This window comes from Atta colombica, unplaced genomic scaffold (assembly GCF_001594045.1).
Source record: "Atta colombica isolate Treedump-2 unplaced genomic scaffold, Acol1.0 scaffold89, whole genome shotgun sequence".
Classification (NCBI taxonomy): domain Eukaryota; kingdom Metazoa; phylum Arthropoda; class Insecta; order Hymenoptera; family Formicidae; genus Atta; species Atta colombica.
The window spans coordinates 928,339-936,263 of NW_017259582.1; the positions used below are offsets into that span (position 1 = coordinate 928,339).

The 7,925-nt window shown below is 30.6% G+C and overlaps 1 protein-coding gene across 2 annotated transcripts in view; it reads left to right on the plus strand.

Moving 5' to 3' along the window:
- The window catches only part of LOC108693260, a 170,671-nt gene that overhangs the window by 10,951 nt on the left and 151,795 nt on the right, over nt 1-7,925 (plus strand). For both annotated transcript variants that reach the window (XM_018202117.1, XM_018202118.1), the window contains exon 2: nt 5,253-5,312. The gene's annotated coding sequence lies outside the window, so the exon portion shown is untranslated. The remainder of the gene's footprint in view (nt 1-5,252; nt 5,313-7,925) is intronic.

Genomic DNA, 7,925 nt, shown 5'->3' on the forward strand with positions numbered 1-7,925 from the left:
ATGTGCTATAAGATTATATTCTAGAAACTGAAATATATAAAAAGTTAATACATTTTAAAAATGCATTTGAAATATACTTTATTACAGTTTTACCGAGAGTTTTACTTACTAACAATAGGTTCAATCTTCTCTGTTAAGGATTATTACTTCATAATGTCTTGGCATGATTTCAATTAACTTTTCAGCACATAAAATAGATAGCGATTGCCATATTTAGATTACATAGTACTAAAATTTTGGCTGAAAAATAAAATCTGTAAAAATTTTATTTTATGATGTATCGTACATTTTCTCTCGCATTAATAATTTTTTAAGATGCTTTTAATTGAATTTGAAGGGAATTGTTAATATTTTAGATTGATTGTGTTAAAAATTCAAAAATAATCGGCACGCAATCATATTTTTCAGATAAATTCATTTAAGATACGTATATATGTATTAGTTTAACATCTGATTTTAACTGTAAATGATGCTTGTCATATTGAGTTTATGTATAAATTATATTAAGCGCTTTTATATTAAGCGAAATGTGCAATGTGAATATTGATAATGAAAATAGGGATAATGCTAAACTACTATTGGAAAAAAAAATTGTCGTTGGGTCGAAAAGGGGAGGGGGAGGGGCACTCAAAAATCACAAGCCTCTAGCAAAGAGACATGTTTTCTTAACATGGTCCTGTATAAGAGAGTTAATTTTTATCTATTGGGCATTTTCTGCTCGATGAAATCGATTCTTCGCCGAGCGATATCTTAGACGATTGGGTCAAATCATCGTTTTCGCTTGTGGAAAGAAATATAACCGGCAACGTTCACTGCCGCAAGAAATTTCCATGCAAATGTTTCGTGATCGATATTCTCCACCAACACCGATCGCAGCACCTTTCTCCATTCTGGTTTCCGCACGCACACCGTCGCTCGTTTCTCGTCACTTTTCCCGTTGTATATTCGTTGAGCGGGTGTTTACCCCAGAGGAACAACGAGCGTTTTGCCTGGTGCGCGTAGCGTACACAATGCAAATTTCCGAATCAACAATTTAAAGCCGTCTACTCTACTCGTTTAATTAAGGGTTTCGGAATTTCTTCGACCGTTAGAAACCTCGATTTATTTCCCTCGCGGAGATAAATAGTACGACGAACTTGTTTCAAGTACACTCGATGATAACGACGTGTCTTGAATTTTATTTTTCTCGGATCCTTCTCAATTTTTATAATTACGGGCAAAACATGCATAATTTTTCTCTTAATTTGCATGCAGACAGTTTCCGAGTTTCGCTCTGAGTTATTAATGTAACAAGTAATTCCTTATGGAATAATATTAAGTATAATATACATATATGTATAAAATAAAATCTCTTTTATGCATTTTGTTTTTGAGAAAAATAATAATTTAAAAAATCCCTTTCTTATATTTGATTATTTTTGAAAAATTCTAAAGAAATTCTTAATTTGTTATAAATATATGCATTAGCGAATTTGTGGTGTGAAAGTGATTTTCTACTAATACATATAAACAAAAAATTACGGTTCCAATAGTACTAGTTATACAGTTTCGTATAAAAATAAAAATAAAAATTCTGCATTTTTCATGTTATTCTAAATTTTATCGATTTTATCCTATATCTTTATTTATTTTTTCGTGAGGAGAATCATTCCTTCTTCAATCGAATATTCATGAAGAATATTATATAATTAGGACGATGATAAAACGATATGATCAAAATGACATGAAGATAAATATGCATTATGCATCATTGATTTTTGTCGTTGCTATTATTATGTGCCATTGAATTCTCATCCATTGTACGCAATGTGACGTGTCTTACTACACCCAGTTTCAGTAGTGTAGAACTTAATTGCTGACTAGGCGCAGTATGTGCTTGACCAATATTTGCTTGACTGTCGCACGTAATCAGTACCTGACCTTCGGAAATATTTCCCTGACTAAAAATAGTGCTATTACGCTGTCAAATGCATTGTATTATATTAACACAATGCTTCTTTCATGATTACGAAAAAATTCCTCAGTTATATTAAGTAAACTTTTTTATTTTTAACATTGTTACTTTCAATAAATTAATATTATAAGATGCAGTTAAAGCAAAGTTTTGTAAGAATAAGAGGAAGGAGGGAAGGGTTAGTTCGGACAAAAATCGTTATTTTATTTTTTCAGATAGAAGATATAGGTAAATCAATTTTGAATCAATAATTTAATAAAAGTATATTATTTTCTTACTTAATGGTCATACTTACTTCGCTACTTATGTTGAGTATTCGGACAGGGCGCCGATAGTGTTGATACGTCTATAACTGTCGGATCGATTCGCAGAATTCTGTTCAACTTGTAGAATCGAGGGATAAGGGTAGCCAGTCGTGGTAAACGAGAAAATGAATTTTTGGAGATATGACATTCACACTTATCTAAGTATAGTTTCACGAAATAGTCATCAATAAAATTCTTTCAGCGATTGTTAATAACTCTATAAGTTTTGACGATTGCTCTATTCGCTGGATTTTTGGCCGCAAATAAATGTCTTCGCCCAAGAAGAAACAGAATTTTTATTACGTGGAATTCCTGTGCTTCGATTTCCTTCGTCATCCATTGACGTGGCAACGATCGATCGACCTTGTAGCAATCCATCTCAACGTCGTGTCGTTAGTGGCAAGACAGTTACGCAACAATTTATGTATTGACAATTTATATATTGAGAAATAACACTTTAAAAATATCACTTTTTTTGTAAACTAACCCTGTGTTATGATTTTCAGACATATAATGGGATTAGTTTGGACGTAATGATAACTAGACAATTTTTGCAAGGATATATTTATATATCACATAAGAATAAGTTTAATGCTTTTTGTTCCTTTTAACATCTTTCTTTTACGCTTAACTTGCATTTCATATCTCATTTTTTCCTTTCCTTTTATTTCTTTTTCTATAATATTACTTTGTATATAAAAACATAAATGTAAGTCAAGCAATTATATTTATTGATTTGTACATTTCTCCTTTTTGCATCACACACACACACACACACACACACACACACACACACACACCACACACACACACACACACACACACACACCACACACACACACACACACACACACACACACATGCATTATATCTAAGTTAAGTCATCGCAGCGTGTATAACGCGTTTTTAACAAAAACTGACAAATAAATTTTTTGCAAAATGTCCCATACTCGTGAGAGAACAAAAAGTTCTCCGCTGCTCCGCCTCCATTCTCTCGCCCAATTCCCTGTGGCTTGCCTTAGTTGTACGCAAGTCCCGCGGTCGACATCTGTTCCTATTACCTTCTGTCGTTAATTGTTATTACACTTACGACACGGTGCACGTTACTCCTAGTGACGGCCATTAAACTTTCCCATTATATTATTGCCGGTCGATGGCGACAATGATTCGTGGCTTTTTCTCGGTCGACGAGCACTTTTAACTGTGCGAACACTTATCTAGAAGCGACGATTTCCCGGTGCTAAAAGCATGATTTACATACGCAACTTGATTAAAATGTAGCCGCGATCAAGCGTAATCTCCATGACTCTCCCTGAAGCGCTGCGCCGTCGTTCCTAACCGGTAAACCGCTAAGGGCATTGTGTACAAATTTGGGGCATTACTGGGCATTACTGGAGAGAATTGTGTATTATAATAAGCGATATGAAATTATGTAACTAGAACATTACAACTGGGCATAAAAATTGAGCATTATTTGGGCATTACTTCGATATCATCCGGCATTAGGCATTGTTCACAATTTTGATCAGCGGTTTATCCTTCGCCGTTAACGCTTTCAGAAATAAATAATTGACTGCAGGCAGATGCTTTCGCGTATACACAAATGTCCGCGTTAACTAAAACGCGCGCGTTTATTTTTGGTAGCATCTTTAGCGGAGTGCACGTCTTTACGCGACGGCGTCTTTCTCTCTAGATTATTATTTCTCGTATTTTTATATCCATCAATCATCTAGCGAAATAATATAGTGTATAAACATACTAGGTATATTTTATAATTTATTCGCGATTGCATGAGCACATTTCTGACATTAACAGAATAACTAAGTCTCCATCAATTATCTCTAATCATCATATAGAAGAGATAATTTTAAATGAGACAATGTGAAAATTTTGGATATAAAACCTTCCTATAATAAGAGGTTAATTTCGGAAATGATACATATTAAAAGGCAAAAACATGGAATTAATAAACAAAATCATACGGATTCATTGCCGGAATTATATTCGAACATCATACAGTCTCTTTTCCCTTCTTGTTTATTCTTCCCTTTCCATCGGGCTCCTTCCTTTTCTATTAGTCTCCTTTTGTTGTGTTGCAGTATGTTGCTGTTTTAGTTACTCTTGGTTGAGAGACGCTACATAGTCTTTGCACATCTTCCTTCTGATTTGCTCAATTATAAGATAGGAATTCATAAGTGACTGTTATTATTTTTTCTTCTTTCAATGAAAGTGTTCAATTAAAGATAATTCACATAAGAAGGTATTTATACAATATAATATATTGCACAGTATGTGTATAACTGTGTAATTTCATTATACACAATTATATGAACTTGAACTGTTACGGTTACTTTCTGAGGTCTCTTTATAGATTCTTTTATGATTTATTTTTACCTTTTTGTATTATAATACTTAGAGTTTTATAACTTATTTTGTTTTATTTTTGTATTTCTGACTCGTAGCCCTTCTTATAAATTTGACTTTATTTATAATTTATATTATATTGAACTATACACATTACATACTTAAAGAAGAGTCTTGGTTGCAGTTACAAATATCAAGAAAAATCTTGATATTTGTGACTGTATGATATTTGTAACTGATAAAATTGTAAATGATAAAATAATTATGAAGCTTCGTTTTTATAATTATTATTCTTATAAGGTTAGTAATAATAACATTGATCAACACTATTTTTAAAGTAAACGAAATTATTTCTGGGTTTAATATTTTGATTACCATTGAATTGTTTTGAATATGGTCCTAAAAATGTAAAATCAAGTTTTTGAGATATTCTAATCTAAAGAAAAGTTTAGATTTGAGAAAAAAAGATTCATTTAAAGATTATGCATTAAAAATTGTTTATTATATTGTTGATTCTACGAAGTCTTTAAAAATCTAGAAAACAATCTGATTAATTTTATTTTTCTAATTTACTTAATTAATTTCATTCTGTAATAGGTTTTTTAATTCATTTCCTCTTTGCATTACAGAACGGTCTATTTGTGGATCAGACATGGAACCTATCACAACGATTGCGCGGCACAGTTAAGGTAAAAGATCTTTATGTTTCATATAAGAGTATCGTGCGCTTTGATTAATATAACTAATTAATAATAAGTGAAAAAATGACAATACAGATAAATCCTTCGCAATGAATATAACAAAACGTAGCGAAAAACCTGTAATTATTGGAAGAATTTCGTTAAAAGTATCGTAATATTTTATGTTATATTGCAACCTCTTAAAATTAACATTCTAAATTTTTTAAATTTATTTCATATTACTAAATTGACTTTGATCTTTAACCTCTTTATAGTCAATTGATTTGATTTTGCATCGATGGAGTTAAAATCCTTAAATATCTATTGTATAAAACGAAAATTGAAAGAGTTAAGTCATTTTTGTGAAATATTGCAAATGGACGAAACCAATGGACGGACCAACACTGTGAAATCATAAAGTAGTTTACTACAACATTTAATAAGCGAAGAAGTACAGGCTTTATTTGGTCGAAGTTGATTTTTATATAATATTTTTATATGAATTTTACAATTTGCATTTTATGCAAGCTGTGCTAATTATTTTTTTAAATATAATTTATTGTCTATACTAGAGATTCATTTTTTTTATTTTGATTATTTTTCTAACATGTACATTTTTATATTCAAAACGCTTTTTAGGCTTTCACGGATATTTTTATGTTCACTTGATATCTCTCAAATGATATCAATTAAACTAAATAATTTCAATGGATAATATATTCAAATTTGATGTATATTACAACGTACTTAGATTCTGAAAGAGTTAAAAGTAGTATTTTAGCATAATGTTAGCACCTTGCAAACTAGCACAAAAAAAAAATTGAATAATACACAAAATAATGGGCTCTGATCTAAAAATAACTTTTTTTTTCTATTTTGAACGTATTTTTCATATTATAATTTTAATATTTTTACGCACAATGTACAAGCAATGTAGGAGAAAACGATTCTAAATTTGACAGATCGGTGTAGGATAAAGAAACCGAGTGTCAGAACTGTTTGCCGAAGTAATGTTTGGAATTTTATTTGTCGATCTTGAAACATACTCCTAAATTAAAACTACAGCATATCACAATATCGTGTATCACAAATTAAATTGACAAACAATTTAATAATATTGAACATTTGTTTAACTGCCCCTCCCCACTTAACCAAATTTTAATGAATAAATTGTATAATAATTATTTATGTGCTCTCAAAATGTGCAAAAAAATGTTTGCGCTTATTTTGTTTAGTTATAAAAAAAAATTTTTTTTGTGGGAAGCTGAGTAGACTGTCAGTCAGTTTTTCTCCCCCTCCATGTGTTAATAATAATCGATTTGAAAAATTAAATACAGGGTTAATGCATTATTTATGCGCTTTTATTCACATAGTTTCAATTTTTGGGCTGAATCCCTTATAAGGCACTTCCCTTTTAGAGCAAACAGCTGTATTCATCCCTAAGTCATTTAAAATTGCAAAATTACGCTATGTAACATTGGTAAACAACAAGGATATAATGATCCATTGTGTCAAATCGTGTCATCTGTGTCGCTTGTTGGAAGGCACACTATGTGAATATGAAAGCGCACAAATGGTGCATTAATCCTGTGTATTTGATTTTCTAAATCGCTTGTTATTAACACGTGGAGGGACTGACTAAAAGCTTACTCAGTCCCCCACAAAAAATTTTTTTTAGCTAAACGAAATGAGCGCAAACATTTTTTTGCGGATTTTGAGATCGCATAAATAGCGCATTATTATATAATTTATTCATTAAGATTTGGTTAATTGGGAGGTTTTACATCCCGATAAAATTCTCTCTTTTCTTATTACAAATATATGATTTATACTTTATCTTTATTTTATCTCTAGTTTAATATTTCGGTTTTGATATTGTATTTTGTTCCTATTTTATTTTTATTTCGAAACTTTATCATATCTTTTATATATTGTAAAATTCTTTTCCCTTTGTTAGGAGGGCATATTTAGTTCCTTTATTTAAACATTCAAACCAAAAAATAGCTCACGTTTACCCTTATGCATCATATAGATAAAGAATATCTATTCTACAATCTTTTTTTTTGAAGGCCCTTTTTCTAAAACTAATTATTAAACAATAGCATATATGCCTAATAATTAAGTAGTATCATATATTAAGTAGTATTATATATATTATTAAGATCTTCCCGAATGCGAGGATTAATATTTTTATTTTTTTCCTTTTTTTTTCTTTTTTTCTTTTTTCCCAATAAAATTAAAATCAATTTAAAATTTAGAATATATCATTACTTCGCCTCGCATAAGGATGTTAATTAAGAAAATCAAATTTTTATTCTTAACATAAAATCTAGATTCGTAGTGTCGAGAGTAGGGCTTACGCTGACTCTTATCTTACTATCTTATCTTAAGAAAACAAGTGCGAGTATAGGTCCTATCAAATCTTGAAGAGTGTTGATTGGTCCTCAGAAGAGGACCCTCATTGCCAAAATATAAAAGAACTGCAAAAGGTAGTCAGTCAGTCAATAGAAAAATATAATAATCTCGGAATAGAGTTCGACAGTCACCCTCGCAAGGAGAAATTATATTCACACTCCCCTCATATAAGTTATCTCACGTTTTTTTTTTCCGATATATATATAT